Raw genomic sequence first — 24,536 nt, 5'->3', positions numbered from 1 at the left:
CTACTTACTAATACTTTATATATCATTTTAAGAATTTTAATGTTTTTTAAACTATTCAAGGGTATTTAAATTTAACCATTTAAATTTTAAAATATAAAAAAATATTAATTAAAATTACTTACTATAAACACTTCCATTATATTCGTATTCAAAATTAACACTAATTTACCTGAAACAAAAAAAAATTCAAATTAAAAAAAGTTAAAAAAATAAGTTGTAAAATTACTTATCCATAGTTTCTGAAGAAATGTCAATGCTTCATCCAGAACAGAATCCAGTACAAAATATTTTCAAAAAATTAACTTTTTTACTTCCTTGTACGAAGTAAAAGAAGTATTGTGATCGCGAAAAATTACGGTTTTCAGATTTCAACGGAAATAACCATTTTGACCATCCCTGAATCCGTTTTGACTAGTTTCGGCGTGACATCTGTACGTATGTATATATATCTCACATAACTCAAAACCTATTAACCGTAGGATGTTGAAATTTTGGATTTAGGACTGTTGTTAACATCTAGTGGTGTACCTCCCCTTTTCATTGCAATGGACTGGACCAAAAGTGTCCAAAAAAAAGCCCAATATCCAAAATATTTGGATTTTGGACTTTCTTTAACTGCAGTAATAAACCCTCATTGACAGATTTTCAACGATATATCATAAGTGGTACTTATTTTTATTGGTTCCAGAGTTATAGCAAAATAAAATTTTAATTAATGAAATATTTGGATCTTACAAGGAGAAAGAGGTTCAAATCCATTTTCATCTCCTTTTTTTAATTTTAATATATTTATTTATTAATAATTATTAATCTCCGATTGAAAAAAAAAATGAATAAAAATTCAGAAATTATTAGTGAAATAAAATTTTATGTACTTTTCATTTTAATTGAAAAATTTTTACATAGTTAATAATTATTAATAAATCAATATATTTAAATTAAAACAAAAACAGTTATATATATATATGTGAAGTCGGATTCGAACCGATGGTTACGGATCCTACACGTTCTCACTTATATCACATAACTACTTGAGCGACGTCGTGAAACAAAATTAATATATAAAAAAAAATAAAATTCTGATATGCACACCACAGAAAAAATGTGGTACAATGTGGTGTTCACCACAATGTAAATGTGTAACTGTCCACTTTTTTAAAGAATTGGAAGATCGTATTACATTCAAATGAAATAAATTTAAATGAAATGCACCAAAAATGTGTATATGTAATTTAATAGGCGTATATAAATTATAATTCTTTCTTATTTACTTATTTTATATCATGATGATCGCTTGTTATATTTATGGAAATTTTATATTTATTTTAATATACATCAAATTAAATCAAAAATTAATTTAAATGTCAGGAAAAGATTTTTGAAAGTATATGTTTGGAGTATCACTTTACATGGAAGTGAAACTTGGACAATCGAAGTATCTGAGAAGAAAAGATTAGAAGCTTTTGAAATGCGGTGCTATAGGAGAATGCTAAAAATCAGATGGGTGGATAAAGTGACAAATAAAGATGTATTGCGGCAAATAGATGAAGAAAGAAGCATTTGGAAAAATATAGTTAAAAGAAGAGACAGACTTATAGGCCACATACTAAGGCATCCTGGAATAGTCGCTTTAATATTGGAAGGACAGGTTGAAGGGAAAAATTGTGTAGGCAGGCCACGTTTGGAATATGTAAAACAAATTGTTAGGGATGTAGGATGTAGAGGGTATACTGAAATGAAACGACTAGCGCTAGATAGGGAATCTTGGAGAGCTGCATCAAACCAGTCAAATGACTGAAGACAAAAAAAAACATCAAATTAATATGCGAAGTGAATACTTATATTCAAGTTTATCAGATGTTCCTGAAGATGGAAACATAACATCCGAAAGCGCTAGACATAATAATTGGTTGGTAAGCGGAATTATAAGTCATATATTTTTATATTATATATACCAACGGGCCATGCTAAATAAAATAAATTTAATGGGCGTACGAGGAAATCATGTGGTGTCCACATCAGTTTTTTTTTTTAATTATATTTTCCAATATTCAAAAAAAATTTTTGTTCATGATTGATCCGTCAAAATAATCAGTTCAATCGTTCTAGAGTTACATAGATATAAATAAATATAACAACCACAAATAGAAATATCCTTGTTTCTTTTTACAATAAAAAAAAATAATTAAAAAATTAATTTTAAATAAAACAAAAGAAAGAATTTAATAACCAGATCGAAAACTATATACCGGATATTTTTAGGTTAATATAAAATTAATCAAGTATAAATGAGATTTTGTATTAAATTAGAATACGTGGAATTATTTTTATGGCTAGTATAAGTCTATTACAAAGAAAAGAAAAATACAGTAGAGGACACAGCCGCCAGCGAAAGTTTGAGAATTCCTAGAGTCAAGCGATCCCGCCAAGGTCATTTCGCTTCCATCGTTCAACACGAAGAAACTTAACTTTTCATTTCGTTTGCACATATTACGTGCGGGTGCTCTTGCTTATCCCCACTCATCATCGTTACAACGCTCTACCACTCTCTAACTCATTCTCTCTCCCTTTCTGTCTCTCTCTTCACACATTATATATTCTTTTTAGATTTGTCATTCATTCGACTGGTCTGATGTTATTTCTGTTCTATATCAATCATTCAAAAACATTTACTACTTCCTTATCGTATATATATACAGAGTAATTTTTTAGTCCTGTTACCCAATTTTAAATGTAATTTAAAAAAGGGAAATTTAGGTGGAATAAAAAAATGTATTTTTTACTTACAAAAGAGATTTAATAAAAAGCTATTACTTACATAATTGTTAAAGAATATGCTAAAAATGCCCTCCCCTTGCGGTTATACACGCACGGACTCTTTTCAGCATATTAGCAGAAACCTTTTTAAGAGTCGCATTGGAAATATTCGTGATTAAATCTGTAAATTGACTTTAAGTTCATAGTGTGAAGATGAGGATTGTGATGAAGATAAGGATTAGTGTGAGGATTGTTTTTGAAGGCCTCGAACCTAATATAGCCCCACAAAAAGTAGTCAGGAGATGTGAGGTCTGGGGACCTTGGAGGCCATAAGCCCTTGCTTATTATTCGATCATCAAAGAACTCTTGCAGAAAATCCACGGTTTCTCGAGACGTGTGGCATGTACCGCCGTCTTGCTGAAACCAGTAATACCGTTCTTGAGGTTCCAGGAGGGACACAAATTGGCGCACAATATTCCTGTATATTTCACTGTTTACTGTCTATTCGAAGAATACGGGTCCGACTATACGATGACGAGATATCGCACACCACACACCAATTTTTTCAGGATGCAAAGATTTATCTTGTAAAGCGTTAGGATTTTCAACCGTCCAAATTCGACAGTTTTGACTGTTCACATAACCGTCGAGGTGGATCCAAACTTCATCTCTAAAGAACACTGTGTTTAAAAATTCGATTCCGTTATCGTTTACGAGAGACCTAAACCGACGGCAATATTGCAATAGCTTGTTTAAATCTGGAGGCTAAAGCTCTTGGACTAATTGTAACCGATACGGATACAGTTTCAATTTTTTACCGGCTTTCTGAACACTCGAATATGACAAACCGACTTGCGTGGAAAGTTTTGCGAAAACTTTTCCGTGGAGAATTGATCTGTCAAGCGAGTCGGTCGACCGCTACACGTTTTCTGTCGCAAACACTACCTGTCTCTCGAAATCGGTTTACTAGCCTAGAAATTGACATTTTTTCTGGCGGAGGAACACCGAAAAATTTAATTTGAAATGATTCTTTTACACTCGCGTACGATTTCGTAGCAAACAATTGTTCAAGAATGAAAACTCGTTGTTCTATAGTAATAGATATTCTGTTCGTACCACGACCGGAAACGGAACTAAAGTTTACACAGCTCAAGGAGAATCAACTCACACTGCCGTATCTATACCGGTTGAGTAGCGCTACCAACTTTCAGTCACAAAACAAAGTTTCCCTTTCTTAGAAAAAAATTACCATACATTAACAATTGGGTAACAGGACTAAAAACTCACCCTATATATATATATATATATATATATATATATATATACAAGCTCCTGCTTCGTCCATCTTTAGTAATTCTACTTCCTAAATAACAAAATTCTTCTACCTCCGTAATCTTTTCTCTTCCTATTTTTACATTCAGTGGTCCATCTTCGTTATTACTACTACATTTCATTACTTTCGTTTTGTTCTTGTTTATTTGTTTGCGGTAGTTCTTGGGTAGGACTTCATCCATGCCGTTCATTGTTTCTTCTAAATCCTTTTTACTCTCGGCTAGAATTACTATACCATCAGCAAATCGTATCATCTTTATCTTTTCACCTTGCACTGTTACTCCAAATCTAAATTGTTCTTTAACATCATTAACTGCTAGTTCTATGTAAAGATTAAAAAGTAACGGGATAGGGAACATCCTTGTCGGACTCCCTTTCTTATTACGGCTTCTTTCTTACTTTCTTCAATTATTACTGTTGCTGTTTGGTTCCTGTAAATGTTAGCAATTGTTCTTCTATCTCTGTATTTGAACCCTAATTTTTTTAAAATGCTGAACAGTTTATTCCAGTCTACGTTATCGAATGTCTTTTCTAAGTGTATAAATGCCAAGTATGTCGGTTTGTTTTTCTTTAATCTTCCTTCTAATATTAATCTGAGGTCTAAAATTGCTTCCCTTGTCCCTATACTATTCCTGAAACCAAATTGATCTTTCCCTAACACTTGTTCCACTCTCCTCTCAATTCTTCTGTATAGTAACAAGATTAACAAATTAAAGTATGATGTATACTCCACCGGATATTAATGTGTGTATTAATTATATAATTATTTATACAAAAAGACACACACACACAAACACAAAAGTATGAATATACGTTTTACTTACTTATAAAATCAGATTAACATAAATTATGTATAAAAGAGCGGGAAAAAGGATTTTTATGAATTAATTTTAAATACGTAGAATTATACTGTATAAAATATTAGAAATCTATTCTGTTGAAATTAAGTAACATGTATATATATATATATATATATATATATATATATATATATATATACACACACACACACACACACACACACACACACAAACACACGCGCGCGCATGATACAGGATGTTTGTTTTTGTAGCTTGACCTCATTATTAAGAGATAAAACCTGGCAATAATGTTGCTTAAACTTTCCCGATACTTAAATAGAGCTTTAATTTAATATTTTTATCGTTATATACAGAGTGATTTCAAATTGCCTGGCAATCTCTCGCTAGATGATTCTGTAGCCAAAAATAAGAAAAAAAGTTCATATGCACATAGAAATATTTAACCCTACTTTCTGCTTCCTCTATGAAATTAAACCGTACTGAAATTTTTTGCTTTGTATTTATTGTATTTATTGTATCATGATTTTATTTTTTTTGTCTTACTATATTACGAATAATGTTTATCACGAATAGAAAGAATAATAAGATTTTTCTTCTGCTTTACTTCCACAAAAAATCTGATGCGGACACCACATGACTTCCTTGTACGCCTATTAAATTACATATACACATAATTCTAAAATGGAAAGTATACAAGATCTTATTTCATTAAAAAATTTATATTTTTTCTTTTTTTTAATTATTATTGAATAATTATTTGTCGTCATTTTGTTTTTACAATGAAAGAATAATAATTAATAAATCAATATATTTAAATTTAAAAAAAGCAGATGAAGTCGGATTTGAACCGATGTCCCTGGTGAACTGTTCCTTGATTTTGACGTCACCGATTCATACTTATGATAAAGAAATAATCTAATGAATTTAAAACCTTTATACTTATATTTAACACCTTTTTTATTGTAATGAATATTAGATGATAAATATAATCAGGTTAATAACAATCTTATATACAGTATTTCTGTACATTGATTCAAAACTTATAACATCTTGTTTATTCCCTGAAATCTGAACTTGAATTAAGTAATATAAAAAATTAATAAAAACTAAAATAATAACAGCTACTGACTGAATTGTAACAACTTCATATACAGAGTGTCCCATATAAAACGCAACCTATCAATCGCTCATCCATGAAATTTCAAAAGACAAGCTTACTCCCCTACTCGTTACTGAAATGGACTCGTCCAACATCTGCGGCGACGCAGTAGAACACTACCGATAGTAACAACAATGCAATCATAACGTTCAGTGTATTGCTAGAGACAAGATGGTGTTTTCGCTAGATGAACGTGTTTTCATTGTCGAGTCGTACTTAAGTACGAAATCAGCGGTTGAGTGCAAGATTGGTTTCGCCATAAGTACCCAGATAAACCGGCTCCTAACAAAACATCAGTATTGAGGTTAGTTGCAAAATTTAGAGAGACAGGTTCTGTTAATAACAAGGAATACAAAAGATCTGCGTTGGTATTGAATACAGATACAGTCGCTGAAATCAAAGACCGATTACTCGCCTCGCCAAATAAATCTATCAGATGTTTGTCTGCTGAAATTAATTTGCCTAAATCGACTGTTCATCGGGCGACCAAATGATTACTATTACGACCTTATCGCATTGAAACGGTTCATCGACTTCTTCTTCTTCTTTTTCCTGTTTAGCCTCCGGTAACTACCGTTTAGATAATACTTCAGAGGATGAATGAGGATGAAATGTATGAGTGTAAATGAAGTGTAGTCTTGTACATTCTCAGTTCGACCAATCCTGAGATGTGTGGTTAATTGAAACCCAACCAACAAAGAACACCGGTATCCACGATCTAGCATTCAAATCCATGTAAAAATAACTGGCTTTACTAGGAACATCATCGACTTCTTGAGCCCGACAAAGAAAAACGGCTACAAAATTGTCAACGGTTCGGTCGATTTCTGCGCGAGGGAATTAACGTTATGGATTCGTTATTTTTCACAGATGAAGCACGGTTTAATTTGGACGGCTACGTAAACAGCCAAAACAGTAGAATTTGGAGCGCTGAAAATCCCCAGGTTTATCACGAAAAACAATTACACCCGCAAAGTTGGGGGTGTGGTGCGCGATATCGCGGAAGAAAATACTAGGTCCTTTTTTTTTCGAGTACACCATTAATGCAGAACGATATCAGGGTATTTTATTTCGGTTCATCGCACTTTTGGAAGAGGAAGACAGACACTGCCGGCTACAACATGACGGTGCGATATCGCACTACGCAAGTTTAACTTCTGATTTCGTCGAGGAATTCTTCAGTAATCGTGTTATCGGTCGAGGCTTGTGGCCACCAAGATCTCCAGATTTGACGGCGCCGGATTTTTTTCTACGGGGTTGCGTCAAAGAAAAACCTACAGAAACAAACCACGAACGCTTGAACCATTGAAAATTAATATTGAACAACAAGCTGTATTAAATATCCAGCCACAAACTTTGAAAAGTTGCAAGAAACGCTGTAAAAAGAATTCAATCTTGTATTCAGGAAGATGGCGGCCACTTCCAACATTTACTCTAAATGTAAGGTAATGGATGGTAATAATAAAAATTACATTTACATTTACACATGCCTTTTTATTATTTCAATACCTACCAATATAAGGTTGGGATATGTTTTATATGGAACACTCTGTATATTAAGGAGTTAAGAAGAAGGCAGTTCAATTAATTAATAAAGAAGAAATGATTTGAGTATGGAGAATGCCTTCCCTTTGTAAGTTCCAAATATTTCATTAATTAAAACTTAATTTGTCTGTAACTCTGGAACCGATGAAAATAAGTACCAGTTATGATATATCGTTGAAAAGCTCTCAATGACGACTTATCACTGCAGTTAAAAAAAATCCAAAATCCTAATGTTTTAGATTTTGGGCTTTTTTTGATACTTTTGGTTCATTTGATTGCAATCAAAAGGGAAGGAGCAGAACTAGATGTTACAATACTAAATCCAAAATTTCAACATTCTACAGTTAATCGTTTTTGAGTTATACGAGATACGTACGTACGTATAGTCGTTACGCTAAAACTAGTAAAAATGAATTCAGGGATGTTGAAAATGGATATTTCCGTTGAAATCTAAATACCTAAATTTTTCACGATCACAATACTTCCTTTCCTTCGTACAAGGAAGTAAAAAAAGTGCATATAAATATAAAAACATTTGGCCCAGCTTTCTGCTCCGTCTATGACAGTAAATCATACTAAAATTCTTTGGTTTGTAATTTATCATATCATGTATTTTACTTTTTTATTTTACTATATTAAGAATTATGTTTATCACGTTCAGAAAGAACTATACGATTTCCTATCTATTTTTCGGTCTGCTTTGCTTCGAAAAAAAACCCGATATTTAAAAGCTTTTATTGGCTGCATTTACATTAGTTTTCTCGAAATTAAAATTCACTACAAGTTTTTGACTAAATCTTCCGCATTTAGTCAATAATTAAGTTATTGTATTACAAAGCTATTTGTCCGCAATGCGATGTATTAAATAATACTTTCCACGTTTGTATGTATGTAAAAGGTGTGAGGATAAACGATTGGAGGATGCAAGACAACTCGAAGAAACTGGTTCATCTCTGAACCTACATGTAAATTGAAAAAACCGGCCGGAACGGGTTATTTTAATGAATTTTATTAAATACAAGCAGACCCATCAATGCTTCGCTATTGCTAGAATTGAGTATATACAGAGTGTTTCTAAAATGGTGGGCTGGCTATACTTTTTCGAATTCTACTAATAAAACTAAACAAAAAATATCCTTAGGAAAAATGGCAATTTCTGCTTCGTTCTCCCATTGTCCACCATTTTGTTATTTTTATATACAAATTTATATATTAAGTTTGGATTGAGATAAGATAAAGTCAATCTTTTTTCCTTTTGCGCGCGGGTAAATCGGTCCATTAATTTTTTGGTCTGAGCGGACACACATACAAACATTGTCTTTTATATATATATAAATATATATATATATATATATATATATATATAGAAATAAAAAGTCTGTATATTTGTTTGTTGCGTAAATATCTCGACATTGGCCCCACCTAGCGGGTATAGTTTTTGCAAAAATATTTCTTTTCACCTAACTAACATTCTTATTCTGAATATGAAACAAATCGGTCCATAAATATATTTTTTTCTAAATAACTCAACCCCAGCGCCATCTAGCGGGTCCATTTTTTGCAGAGGTAATTCTTTCCATGTATAGTAACATGTATTCTGAATATGAGGCGCATCGGACCATAAATACAATTTTTCGATATATCTCGATGCCAGCGCCACCTTTCTTCTTCTTTCTTTCCTGTTTAGCCTGCGGTAACTACCATTCAGATAATACTTCAGAGGATGAATGAGGATGAGATATGTATGAGCGTAAATGAAGTGTAGTCTTGTACATTCTCAGTTCGACCGTTCCTGAGATGTGTGGTTAATTGAAACCCAACCACCAAAGAACACCGGTATCCACGATCTAGTATTCAAATCCGCATAAAATAACTGCCTTTACTAGGACTTGAACGCTGGAACTCGCGACTTCCAAATCAGCTGATTTGGGAAGACGCGTTCACCACTAGACCAACCCGGTGGGTCATGCCAGCGGCACCTTCTTCTCTTCTCTTTTTTTCTTTTTTTTTTTTTCTTTTTTCTGTTTAGCCTCCGGTAACTACCGTTTAGATAATTCTTCAGAGGATGATATGTATGAGTGTAAATGAAGTGTAGTCTTGTACATTCTCAGTTCGACCGTTCCTGAGATGTGTGGTTAATTGAAACCCAACCACCAAAGAACACCGGTATCCACGATCTAGTATTCAAATCCATGTAAAAATATTTGGCTTTACTAGGACTTGAATGCTGTAACTCTCGACTTCCCAATCAGTTGATTTGGGAAGACGCGTTAACCACTAGACCAACCCGGTGGGTTTAAATGCCAGCGCCACCTAGCGTGTCCAAACTAAACTCAAAAACCTTCCCTGGTATGCATCCAACCATTCTCCAAAGTTTCATCGCTATCGGAAGAACGGTTTAGGAAGGCATAAGAGACATACAGACAGACAAATATTCATATATATATATATATATATATATATATATATATATATATACACACACACAACTTTTAATAACAGTATAGATATTAGAAACGATTTATTATTTATTTAGAATAACATGGAAGTAATAAAAATTAAAAAAAGATAATAAAAAAAAATAAATGAACAACATAAATATAGAATAATAATAATACTGGTATTTTAAAGACAATTAAAGTTCAAGAACATATTTTTTAAATAAATAAATACGTTAAATAAAAGCAAGGATGAATTTTAAAACAAGATACAACTTCAAGTGTAAAATAATAGTAATAAATTCTCATATATATATAAAACAAAGTAAAGTAGTATTAATTATAAACTAATCTCCACACAGATAACCTCAACATTTAGTGTCTATATATATATATATATATATATATATATATATATATATATATATATATGTATGTATGTGAAAGCTGAATACTTAAGAGTTAACTAATAGAGTTAACTAAAATATCTCATTCACTGATGCATTAAGAATTACAGTATATTATATATATATATATATATATATATATATATATATATATATATATATATATATATATGCACACACGCACGCGTTTAAATTTGATTAAAATATCTATATTAGTTTTTACCTTGAAGAATCATTAAGTTAACTGTGTAAGAAAAAAAAAAATATATATATATATATATACACATGCACACACCAACACGCACGCTCGTTCACGCGCGTACTCACATAATACAAAAAATATATAAACAAACGCGTTGTCACTAAAAGGAAGTATAATATGAACACAAAGAATCAACAGTATAACATTTGTTTAATATATTATAACAAGACCGGTATAGCAGACTGAGTAACGGATTCGTACCAATTAAGAAGAAATTAGTAGAAAATATAAAAATGAGAGGAATACAGAAAGAGACTAAAAGAAATCCTTTTAGTAAAATTAACAGGTCCGTTTAACAATCGTCTTTTGTAATACCGCCCGCTGACACACCTAAAAAGATTTTGTTCTGTGAGAATTACCGGACCCAGAGTACGAATACATAACCCACCGGGTTGGTCTAGTGGCGAACGCATCTTCCCAAATCAGCCGATTTGCAAAACGAAGAGTTCCAGCGTTCAATTCCTACTAAAACCAGTTACTTTTATTCGGATTTGAATACTAGATCGTAGATACCGATGTACTTTGATGGTTGGGTTTCAATTAATCACACATCTCAGGAATGGTCGGACTGAGACTGTACAAGACTACACTTCATTCATCCTCTGAAATAATACCTGAACGGCAATTCCCGGAGGCTAAACAGAAAAAAAATAAAGAAAAGTTAGGAATACATGGGAAACTGAATGGGCTCGGTCGATCGTTCTCGCGTTTAACTGGATTCTAGTTCTGGAGATCAAGAGGATGGGAGTATAAATACTCCGGGGAAGACCAGTTGACATTCTGAGAGAGAGTTGTAAGCGAGAAGTTATTATGCCAGTTTGAAGCGACAGTATTCTGCCAGGTCAATGAAGGAGCGAATTTCTAGTTCGTATAAGTTCGACGCGATTAAGGTGACGTCACAAGTAATTCCAGTATATGAAAACAAGAAGTGGTTCGGTGAGATACTATTTGTCTATAAGTGAAAGAGATAATGTACTAAATTTCATTCATAAATTGTTAGGGTAATTTTATTTGTGAATAGCAGAAGTATTTGCAGTGAAAGAACTTTATACTTATCTTATCTATAATACTATTGTTGTTAATAAAAAACTAGTGGTTAAAAGTGTTAAGACTAACGATCATACTATGGGACTGAATTCTGCTTTCCAATATTTAAATTCCCATCGGTGTACTACTCTTAAACAGATCCTACAGACATTATACAAGTCTTAAAGAAGAACATCCGATTGAGCTGAAAGCAACCTATCCGATGACAGAACAAGTCACAGATAGCGCCGTGCCCAAAAAAACGATCAATAAACCTAATTCCAAAAGTGAGAAGCAAACATAAATTAAAAAAACAGAACAGAGTACGAAATGAAACAAATATAAAAACTGAAAATATGAACAATAAAGCAATAGGGCAGTAAAGAAAACACAACATAACATACTTGATGTTATCAAAACCTGACCAACAAACAGAACACTAAAGAAAACTCTGTAAAAGAAAGCACATTAAAGAGAGCGACAGGAATAACAAATAAAACCTACAATACTAAAGTAAACTGTAAATTAAAGCAATTACACAACTGACAACTAAAATTCCAAACAATTTATTTATCAATTCGACTAATTAATAACTCCCACACTCGCTTGTACCCATGACAATCACTCAATTTACCATCGTGCCCATTCGGCTTTCTAAACTTGGAAAAATTTGTACAAGTAGGTGAGTCACCCTCCTTTTTAACAGGACAACAAATAACATGTTGCTCTTCTTTAGAGTAGTGCGACCAAATCTCCTTCTCCTTACAAAAGTTGGATGGGGCTGTGTGGTGGCGCACGGCCGTTGGTTTAACGTGCAACATTACAGACGTTGGATGAACTTCCTTAGAGCTACCAAGATATAAATGGGAGACAGACTATCGTATTTTTTGAACAAAACTGAAAGCCTCCGATGGAAATTTTTACTTCCTTCATTTGGTCAACTCTACATATAAATTGGTCGATCAGTATGTCAGTGAGTCACTTTTAATGTATCGGATTGAAATAAAAACGAGACAATGCGTACTAAAATTAATTTTAACATAAAACAGACACTAAATGGTACATGATATTTACTTCGACTAATATTTGACGACAATTTTGTTCAACATCGATCTTTGATATGAGATGTAAGGCGTAATAAGTAACGGTAGAGATGCTCGCACCGTCGGCGACGTTCACTCCATGCCAGATTTGTGACGTTTCCGAAATAGTTTCGTTCGCTCGGCATCGGACATCAAGGTTCCTGTGCATAGTTCAAAATCCCACCTTTCCAACGATATGCGTAATTTATATATCCGGCCGGCTTTTGCGCGGGCTGAAGCTAATATATTGGATTTTTATACTTTTTTACACGTTTAATTTAATTTTTTACACGTAAATATCGTTAAAAGTACATTTATTATTACTTAAATCGATCTACCTGGACAAACTCAAAACATAAACGCATGAATCATCCAATTACCATGTCTAAGTCTTGAGCTACAGTGAATGGAAATGAGGGAGAGCGCCAGTTTTGTTCGATTTGCACTGTGCCCTCTCCCCACCAACCCGCTTCCCAGTGATGTAAACTCAAAGTCTTATCGGCGAGCTGATAATGTAATTTATAAAATGACACCGCATTTTCGTCTCTAAGACTAATATTTATGGAGTTATTAAGGCAGGACGATATAGATCTTTTCGTTACTTAAAATAAAACGTCTTTAAACGTTTCACCTCAAAACTGTTTCGAGATTTCAAATCGGGAGATTCTTCTCCCTATTTTATACAGATAGAGAGAGAGAGAGAGAGAGAGACAAGGATTTTTGTGATTTACACGCCGTGAATTTAATATTAATTTAATGGGAATAAAATTCACAATAAATACTTTTTTTGACGTATTACAAGAATGATAATAAATATTATTATCCTACAGGAACATCTTTACACAATCTATGAAAAAATGAAGGATCAATATCCTTTTTACAACATTTTTTTTCTTTTTTTTGATTTTTCGGGAGAAACTTACACATCGATTACGTCATAATTATTATTACTGAGTTATCGTTAAATAACGTATAAAACGGTACGTATTTTAAAGTTAAAAATAAATCGGTAAAAAAATAAACAGGAAATTAATCAGCTGTTAGCTTTAAGGCATTATAACATTAACAACCAGCTGATGTAAATAGAAATTGTGTGATAGTAGGAGGGGAGGGTGACAGAGTGAAACGTTCACACAGATAGACGTCTGCAGTTATAGGTTAGTATGCCGGATACATAACGTTGTACTTGTATCAGCGACATCCATTCTTTTAACTCTTTTTATTACTATTACTTTTTTAATACTTTTACATAAATAAGTGCTACCACATTATGAAAGAATTTACCATAAAACAGAAAATTCCCAATTTTATTAAAAAAAAATTACCGCATAATTAAAATAAGTAAGCCAATAAAACAAACAATTTCAAATTTATTTTTTTTAATTCAAACATTAAAAAAAAAAAATTTACTACAAATTGGTAATTTATTTATAGAATTTAATTATACCGCATGTTCAAAAAAGAATATCGGGTTATTAATTTATTATAATTTCTTAGATAAACTGTAAAGTATTGATTTAAGGTCAACATTTTTTTTTTTTGTCGTCAGTCATTTGACTGGTTTGATGCAGCTCTCCAAGATACCCTATCTAGTGCTAGTCGTTTCATTTCAGTATACCCTCTACATCCTACATCCCTAACAATTTGTTTTACAATTCCAAACGTGGCCTACCTACACAGGTCAACATTAAAGAGAAAAAAACTGATGCGGATACCACATAACTTCCTTGTACGCCTATTAAATAACATATACACATTTTTTTTAAATGAAAAGTACATAAAATTTTATTTTATTATGATACTTTTTTAATTTTTTTTTATTGTTATTGAATTATTATTAATTGTAAAAATGTTTTTACAATCAGAGGTTAATAAATATTAATACATCTGTTAAATTTTAAAAAAATATGTTGAAAAAAGGAGATGAAGTCGGATTCGAACCGATGTGCCTTCCCCTTGTAAGATCCAAATACAGGATGTCCCATGTAAAACGCAACCCAACCTTATATTGGTAGGTATTGAAATAATAAAAAGGCATGTGTAAATGTAAATGTAATTTTTATTATTACCATCCATTACCTTTCATTTAGAGTAAATGTTAGAAGTAGCCGCCATCTTCTTGAATACAAGTTTCAATTCTTTTTACAGCGTTTCTTGCAACTTTTTTCAAAGTTTCTGGCTGGATATTTAATACAGCTTGTTCAATATTGACTTTCAATCGTTCAAGTGTTCGTGGTTTGTCGCTGTAGGCTTTTTCTTTGAGGTAACCCCGTAGAAAAAAATCCGCCGCAGTCAAATCTAGAGATCTTGGTGGCCACAATCCTCGACCGATAACACGATTACCGAAGAATTCCTCAACGAAATCAGAAGTTGAACCTGCGTAGTGCGATGTCGCACCGTCATGTTGTAGCCGGCAGCGTCTGTCTTCCTCTTCCAAGAGTGCGATGAACCGAAATAAAATATCCTGATATCGTTCTGCAATAATGGTGTACTCGAAAAAAATAGGACAGATTATTTTCTTCCGCGATATCGCGCACCACATGCCCAACCACTTCTGCGGGTGTAATTGTTTTTCGTGATAAACGAGGGGATTTTCAGCGCTCCAAATTCTACTGTTTTGGCTGTTTATGTAGCCATCTGAATGAAATCGAGCTTCATCTGTGAAAAATAACGAATCCGTAACGTTAATTCCCTCGCGCAGAAATCGACGGAACCGTTGACAATATTGTAACCGTTTTTCTTTGTCGCTCTCAAGAAGTCGATGAACCGTTTGAATGCGATAAGGTCGTAATTGTAATCGTTTGGTCGCCCGATGAACGGTTGATTTAGACAAATTAATTTCGGCTGACAAACGTCTGATCGATTTAGTTGGCGAAGCGAGCAATCGGTCTTTGATTTCAGCGACTGAATCTGTCGCCGACAAGATCATTCAACACCGACGCAGATCTTTTGGTGTTTGTGGTTATTAACAGAACCGGTCTCTCTAAATTTTGCGACTAACCTTAATACTGATGTTTTGTTAGAAGCCGGTTTATCCGGGTACTTATGGCGAAACCAATCTTGCACTGCAACCGCTGATTTCGTACTGAAGTACGACTCTACAATGAAAACACATTCATCTAGCCAAGACACCACCTTGTCTCAAGCGATACACTGAACGTTATGATTGCATTGTTGTTACTATCGGTAGTGTTCTACTGCGTCGCCGCGATGATCAGATGTTGGACGAGTCCATTTCCATTTCAGTAACGAGTAGGGGAGTAAGCTTGACTTTTGAAATTTCATGGATGAGCAATTGATGGGTTGCGTTTTATATAGGACACTCTGTATTTCATTAATTAAAATTTTATTTAACTATAACTCTGGAACCGATGAAAATAAATACCACTTATGTTATATTGTTGAAAATCTCTCAATGAGGGCTTATTACTGCAATTACGAAAAAGTCTAAATCCAATTTGTTTTGGATTTTGAGCTTTTTTGGATACTTTTGGATCAGTCGATTGCAATCAAAAGGGTAGGTGGACAACTAGATTTTAAAAGATAAAATGTCAATTTGTTCAAAATAAAAGGCATAATAATTTAACAAAACATAAATTTTGATAAAACTAATATTTACAGAGATATTTTTTTTTTTTTGTCTTCAGTCATTTGACTGGATTGATGCTGCTCTCCAAGATTCCCTATCTAGTGCAGAGATATAACGGATAAAAAATAAACATGTCCGCCATGTTGTAATTGACAAAGATATTAAAGTCCTGATTTTTTTATAATTTTAAAACTTTATTTACCCAGACGCTTACCAAATATTAATGCGATTCGTCTATCAGAACTTGAAATAAAAATTTCTATATATAAAAACAAAATGGTGGACAGTAAGAGAACGAAGGAGAAATTATTTTTTGTTTAATTTTACAAGTAGAATCCGAAAAAGTATACCTAGTCCACCATTTTAGAAACACTCTATAAATAGTTTTAATTATTTAAAATATAAAAAACCACCTTTTCATCTACACATTTATTAAAGTCTCTTATCATTTATTTATTTATATTAGAACACTAATTTATTTTTATTAATCCAATTTTTTTAAATATACATATCTAGTTAATTAGGCGTAATTAATATAGATAAGCCATTAAAATTATTAAATTAATATTTAAAACAAAACCTTCATTTATATACCACCGTTAAAACTTCTTAAAAAACGTTAAAGCTCTACGTAAACGTTAAAACCTCGTCACCTTTTTTTTTTTTACAATAATTTAAAAAAAAAATTTATTACTTCTTTGTAGAAAAAAAGAAGAAATGAAAATTAAATAATATAAAATAGAATATAATTTAGAGACGAGAATCGAGTATTAGAGATGTCACTACATCGGGATTACGTTACATTTCATTATGTTAGTTTAATTTTACAGGTAGAATCCGAAAAAGTATAACCAGCCCACCATTTTAGAAACACTCTGTATAATTTTATATATAAAAGAATTATAAATAACTTTATGTAAACGCCACCACGATGTAACGGAAATTGTACATTTATAAATATACTTGATAACGGATAACTTTAACAAAAAACTGCGATTTTTTTTTACACAACTCAATACAATAGAATACTGCTTACATTTAGGTTGCACTGTTATGTAAATTACATAATAATTAATATTTCATTTATAATATATATATATATATATATATATATTATTTAAATGTCCTTCATTTAAATGTGGACTGACAGATGTAAAAACATAACTTCTGAAAGCTACCATTCCATTTTTTAACTTGAGCACAATAGAACATAATAGAGTAGTGTAATAACAACGATAAGAAATAATATATATATAAATTCTTATAGATCCTATACGAAGGTCATTCATGTTCTTTTAAAATAAATTAGATAAATCAGAAGAATATCTGAGCATTCCTTTATTTATACGTAAAAACATTAAATTATAATTTAAGAACTGTTAAGCCCATTTAAAAAACAAAACCGCCGATTTTTGTGGCGAAGTAGTTATCATCTCGACCTTTAATCCGGAGATCCCGGGGGTTCAAATCCCTGGCATTTTTAATACGCTACAAAAATTTAATTTCCATATCTCACGCGTAAACTTTCAAGCTTATATCACGACATCATCAAGGGGAAAAAAATTATAATTTTACCGTTGGATTTATTATTTAAATTTACTCAAATAATTTCATTATTAAAATCAATAATAAAAAACGTCGGGGTGTCAGGCCGCAAGGCCGTTGGTTTAACATGTAACGTTACAGACTTTGGATGAAGTTCCTCCGAGCTACCAAGAATTAAATGGTATAGCCAACGTCGTATATTTTGAACAAAACTGAAAATGGAAAATTCTAGCTCGGGTCAAGCGGTGACAAGCCACCTGGTTTCGGAGGATATCGAAATAATCCGTTTGCAGATGATACTGGTTTGTGTTATATCCGTAACACCTGGATAGAAGTGGCTGAGGACATACAATCAGATTTGGACGCACTGCGATTATGCTTTTCAAATCATTATATGATCTTGATCGTTGAAAAATCTTTGTATATAAACTTCTGCTTAAAGGGGAAAATAAAATTGCCACTTACAATATAATAAAATAAATAAATCCGACTGTTTAGAATGTAGTGAGATCGAACAACGTGATATTTGTAAATACTTGGGAATTGTGTTAGATAGCGGGCTAACCTGGAAGAATCATATTGCGCTATTAAAGCAAAAACTTTTAAGCTATCTTAGGATATTTTATTTTTTAAACAAACTATTCCCAAAAATAACCATGAGAAAACTTTATTTTGCTATTGCGCATAGTCGAATAGACTACGGCATCAGCTCTTGGGGAGGAACTTATGATACAAATTTAGATTCCATAATCGAAATCCAAAAAAGATTCGTTAGAACGATAAGTAAAAAAAGAACTACGGATCATTCTTTGCCAATATTTAGGGAATTGTCTATATTACCGCTACGTTATTTATATGTTTATAAAGTAATGAAAATTTTCTTTATCAGAACCGAGTACGAACTTAGAAGTAAAAGGAATGTATATGTCCGCAGAGCAAATAAAACGAGTTATATGAAGTTCTTTTCGAGTACTGCTCCTAGATTGTATAACATACTTCCTAATCATATAAAGACCAGTAGGAACCTAAACGCTTTCTTAAAGCTACTACGACGATGGCTAATTAATATTGCTGACGCTGAAAGTATGTTACATGTAATTACGTGATTTACGATTATATATATAATTAATTATAATGTTTTATATTATTGGTCTTAACATAGTAATAGATTTTTTACATATACGAGGTGCGACAATAAAGTAATGAGACTGATATGAAAAAAAATGTTGCTTACCGTTTTAGTTATGTTTAGTGTTGTCTCCTTCAAAGTAGTTCCCCTCTGATTGCACACACTTATTCCAGCGCTTCTGCCATTGATAGTAACATTTCTGGAACTCATCTTCAGTAATATCCTCCAAAACCCTCGTCAGAGCTTTTTGGACATCTTGTGTTGTTTGAAAATGGTGTTCCTTGACCGCCATTTTGACTCTTGGAAATAGAAAAAAGTCGCACGGAGCGAAATCAGGTGAACAAGGTGGCTGTGGTAGTACTGAAATTTGTTTTGAGGTTAAAAATTGCTGTACTGACGAGCAGTATGGGATGGCGCATTATCGTGATGCAGAATCCAATTATCAGCAATGTTGGCACGGACACGAAGAACTCGTTTACGAAGTCTTTCTAAAATTTCTTTGTAGAAATATCGGTTAACTGTTTGTCCACGAGGCACCCGCTCTTTATGAACAATTCCCTTGGAATCGAAGAAGCACACAAGCGTGCATTTCACTTTTGACTTTGACATGCGAGCTTTTTTTGGTCTGGCTGATCCCTTTGAGCACCATTGCGAACTTTGGCGTTTTGTCTGTGGATCGTATTGAAAAAACCAACCTTAATCACCGGTGATAAGACGGCTCAACAAATCTGGATCGATTTCCGTTTTCTCTAACAGATCGGCTGCCACATTTTTCCGTGTTTCTCGCTGTTATAGTGTGAGATTTTTGGGGACAATTTTTGCACAAATCTTTCTCGTACCAAGATCTTTAGGTAATACTAAACGAACCGTTTCTCGATCGATGTTGAGTTCTTCTGCGATCATTTTCACGGATAATCTTCGATCAGATCGTACGATTTCACGCACCATGGTCAAGTCGACATCTGTCCGTGAGGTTGATGGTCGTCCACTGCGGTCTTCATCTTCAACATTCGTTCTGCCTTCACTAAAAATTGTGTGCCACCGAAAAACTCGAAGTCTTGACATAACCTCCTCTCCAAAAGCCTTCTGAAGCTTACCGTAAGTTGTCGTCGCGTTTTCACCCGATTTAACGCAAAAAGAAACGGTATACCGTTGCGCAATATTTTGCGATTTCATTTGTCACGAGAGACACAAACACGTGTTCACTTATTACAGCACAACTCACGACTGAGCAGTCGCATCAATGTGCCGCTTGGACTAGAAGTAGCTTAGAAACGAAGTTCAAAGATGGTGTGCCTACGCAAGCTGAAGGGTTGCCACATCTTGCAAAGAAAAATCAGTCTCATTACTTTATTGTCGCACCTCGTATAACTTAACGGGTAGCACTGGATGAAAGGTTTATTAGTAAACATAAATATTTGACGACGATTGATCTTCTCTATACTTAACTGCAGAAAATATGAGTTTCCACCAGAGTAAATGATGAATTGAACCAAAACTAATCCTCCTATATAAGATAAAACTGTTTACTTTTTCCCCTTACACTAACTAAAAAGATTAATAGAAAAGGGATGGTGCCACAAAACGGGCAAGACCCTTGTGGACACCTAATCTTTCATATTTTACAAATAATATAAATTAAATATAATTAAGTTAAGAATTGGATTTATTTACATTCTGACTTTTATAAAGTGAAAGGTTAAATTTTGTGAAGTTCTTTAATGTTCATTTTGATAATGTTTATCAAACCTTCAATTGCGTTCATTTAATATATATATTTATATTCAAAGCTAGTAATAAAGAACCGTTGCCGGGTCGGCTAGTATTTTTTATTATATCACTAAATTTACCACTTATTTTTTGTCCCAAGGATTACAGTTCAGCTTAATTTTATCAAGGCGAAAAATCAGGACGCCAGCCGACACTCGCTATCGAGAACCGTTTCCCAACCTATGTTTATATAAACATAGGTTGGGAAACGGTTCTTATTTTCATCAGTAGACCTCGTCCTGAAATTTTGTTACATTCTTTCTGAATAATAACTTTGTACATCCAATACTTACCGAAAAAAAAGTATTATATATTCAAAAAACTTGTAATCTAAAGAATTATAGTAATTATATTTTCTTAAATACCCAAAAAAACATACAAAATCTTTTTAAATGATTTAATTCTATGAAAATTAATTAAAAAATAAACAAACAAAAAATCCCTTTCGGCACGCCGGAAGGCGGAGATAGATTTAACCGGTGTTAAGTAGGGGATAAAAAAGATGTCCACCTTAAAGTTAAGAAAAACTTCAAATTTACTCAATACGTTAACAGCTATATGTGAAAAATGTTTCACATGTTTAGCATACAAACCCCATTTTTCTTACAATTCCAGGACCATCCCCTTGCCGTAAGGGTTAATCACATCAAAAATTGTTACAGACAAAAGTTTTAGGTGACGTTTATAGAACTAACGACCACTTTAAAATGATTCGATACTGTACCTATTAAGAGAGGTATGCTTTTTTTAATCTTCGAAACCCCATTTTTTCCACACCCTGGGCCACCAACGGTTGGTGATATCAAAAATATTTACTTAGCTAAGTTTTAGTCCCTTACCCAAAGAATAGTAAGAACGTTAAACGAATTCGATATTTTACTTAATAAAAAAGTTATAACTGTATTTTGTTTTTTCGAAAAAGCCTCCTCAATTCCACCTTCATGGTCCGATTTTGGCCGTTAACGAACTCGAGTGAGATTTTGGGACGAATTATTTTTAAGGAACAATTTGAAAGTAATCGGCGCAAAATTACGGCAGTTATCGTATCCACAAGAAAGTGAAATATATATATATATATATATAACTTTTGAACTGACGGTGGTTTTGGGTTCTGGGTGATGTAAAACGCGAAGATATGTCGAAATTTTCCGTAAGTCGAATCATAGTACCCATTACAATAGATAGTTTTGTTACGAAATCTAATAACAGTTTCAACTCAAACTTATTTAAAATAAAACAGATTATAACGTGGTAGAAAAATACTGGTTTTAAAACAAATTAAAATCATTTTACTTTGAAAAATATAGCAAAAGAATTAAAATTACTAAAAATAAAATACAAAGGTATAATTATATAATAATCTTTCAAAATGACCTTCGACACTTTACACAACGCTCTGTTTGATTTGAAATTTACATTATTCGACTCTCTCTATATTATATCGATCATATTCTGTAAAACTTAACTGCCGTTGTTAATTTTAATGTAAACGCTTCACTTGTATTAAATATTCTTATTCATATACAAAATTTCTAATTTTACCCTTTGACCCTAAACAAAGAAATCGAATGGTATAAAGTCAAATGACCTTGAAAGCCAATTAATTGATCAATCACGCCCAATACAGTAAGTTAGATAAATTATTTTCTTTCTTTTATATATGATTATTTCACCGCACAAATATTTTTGTTGCGTATAAAACAAATATTTCGTACTTGACTAAGATTCAAACCCGGTATTATCAGGATGACCCTACCCATTTAAATTATAATCAAATAATTCTAAAATTCTTTATGAAAACATATTTACTCCAATATTTTTTATTTTTTTGAAAAGTTATACGCAGACTTGTTACCTAAAAAAATTCTAAAATATTATTTTATTTTGCAAAAAAAAACTGGCAACACAATTGTTTCTGATCATTTTATTAAATATAATATTTTTTTATTCATTTACTTCAATTATTCTAACTAAAGCGCGCGCGAATAACTTTCTTAATTCGCACAGATGTGGTAGTACTATCATCCACGGTCGATAACTAAACTAATTTTATTACACAATTACAAGAACAAATTTCACGTTTATGATCGGTAAACCGGTGTAGCCGCGAGGCATAACGCAACAGATACAGAGTCAACCGGGCGATATCGAATTTGAGATCCGGCCACACCAAGATACAGTTTTAATATTACTTTAATATTATTCATTCGTTTAAATCTACCGCTCACCTATGACGTCACAACATAACAGGCGACTACAACAACATTTTTTGATTGGGGTGGGGTGCGATTCTGGAAAAATCTCTTTTTGTAAATATTGTTATTTTTTAATCGTTAACAAATGTGCCTAAGAGAAATATGATCTTAATTAGTCGAAATCTCGAGATACTGAGGGTAACCTTAATCCACAGCCTCAGCCCCTTGATTTTTTAAGTTGAAAATTTAATCGCATCAATGCTCCATATACAGACGTAATCTGGTTTGGTTAAAATCGGTCCAGTAGTTCTGAATATATAAGATGATTAAGAGAACACCGAATATGCATACATATACATACGAACACCCGGAAAATTTCCAACCGGTTTTTTGGACTCGTTAGGTGTCAAAACGTTAAACTCCGGTTAAAACTGCATGTGCTCAAATTACAATATTTTCCCTTCTAGAGCTATAGTTCCACTATAGCGCTATGTAGACAGGAAAGTAATATTTACACATCTACAATAAATCGTTCAGAAAAAATGAATATTGTTGCAAAAAAACATCAATAATTCCTTGCCGAACATTGTAATGAAATCTATATTCTAAAAGTAATTTCGATTACATCTTAATAAATTTACCTTTTATTTAGAACAAATTTACCTTTTCAATAAATTTAAAAAAATCAGATCTGGACCTCACATGACTTCCTTGTACGCCTAATAAATTAAATATATATTTTGTTACATATTCTTTTAATATCTATCTTTTTTTTGTTATTATTTAATTATTATTTATCGTAAATATTTTTTTACAATCAGAGGTTAATAATTATTAATAAATCAATATATTTAAATTTAAAAAAAAATTAAAAAAAGGAGATGAGTCAAACCTTCCCCTTGTAAGATATTTAATAATTCAAATTTAATTTGGCTGTAACTTTGGAACCGATGAAAATAACTACCACGTACTTATATTGTTGAAATACTTTCAATGAGGACTTATTACTGCAGTTAAGAACAAATCCAAAATCGAAATTGTTTGGACGCTTTTGGCCCAGTCGATTGCAATGAAAAGGTCTGATTCGAACCGCTGTGTCTTCCCCTTGCACGATCCAAATACTTCATTAATTTTTAAAATTTTTAAAACTTTACTTTTCGTTGATTTTTTTTTTAATTTGATGATTTTTAAAATCTGAAGTATACTGTAAAAAAGTAGAGTATTCAAGCTTTAATTTCTTTTTTTATTCGTCTCTCTAAGCCTCTTGGTTGCAAAGTTAAAGTAGTTTGAATACAATCATTTTTTATCGTAAAATATAGGTGTCCCGTTAATTTTTTGTACTAGTGTATTAGGTATTTATTTAATTTTAGTTTAAAATATCAGAAAAACATAATTTTTGCCTGTATTTTTAATCAACCATCGCCTTCTTAGAGGGTCTGAACGGCGTCTGAAGAGCGTTACCACCCATTTTGAAAACGA

At 32.4% G+C, this 24,536-nt stretch overlaps 1 protein-coding gene across 3 annotated transcripts in view; it reads right to left on the bottom strand.

The window, feature by feature from the left end:
- Duox (dual oxidase) overlaps positions 1–24,536 on the bottom strand; it is a 390,283-nt gene that overhangs the window by 308,376 nt on the left and 57,371 nt on the right. Inside the window, exon 2 of one of the 3 annotated variants that reach the window (XM_075381171.1) lies at positions 123–169. The exons of the other annotated variants lie outside the window; for them this stretch is intronic. The gene's annotated coding sequence lies outside the window, so the exon portion shown is untranslated. The remainder of the gene's footprint in view (positions 1–122; positions 170–24,536) is intronic. 3 annotated transcript variants of the gene reach the window in all.

The sequence above is a fragment of the Lycorma delicatula genome, chromosome 13 (genome assembly GCF_047948215.1).
Source record: "Lycorma delicatula isolate Av1 chromosome 13, ASM4794821v1, whole genome shotgun sequence".
NCBI classification, from domain to species: Eukaryota; Metazoa; Arthropoda; class Insecta; order Hemiptera; family Fulgoridae; genus Lycorma; species Lycorma delicatula.
The sequence above is the reverse complement of the archived record's forward strand: the minus strand, read 5'-3'. Positions and strand labels throughout refer to the sequence as shown.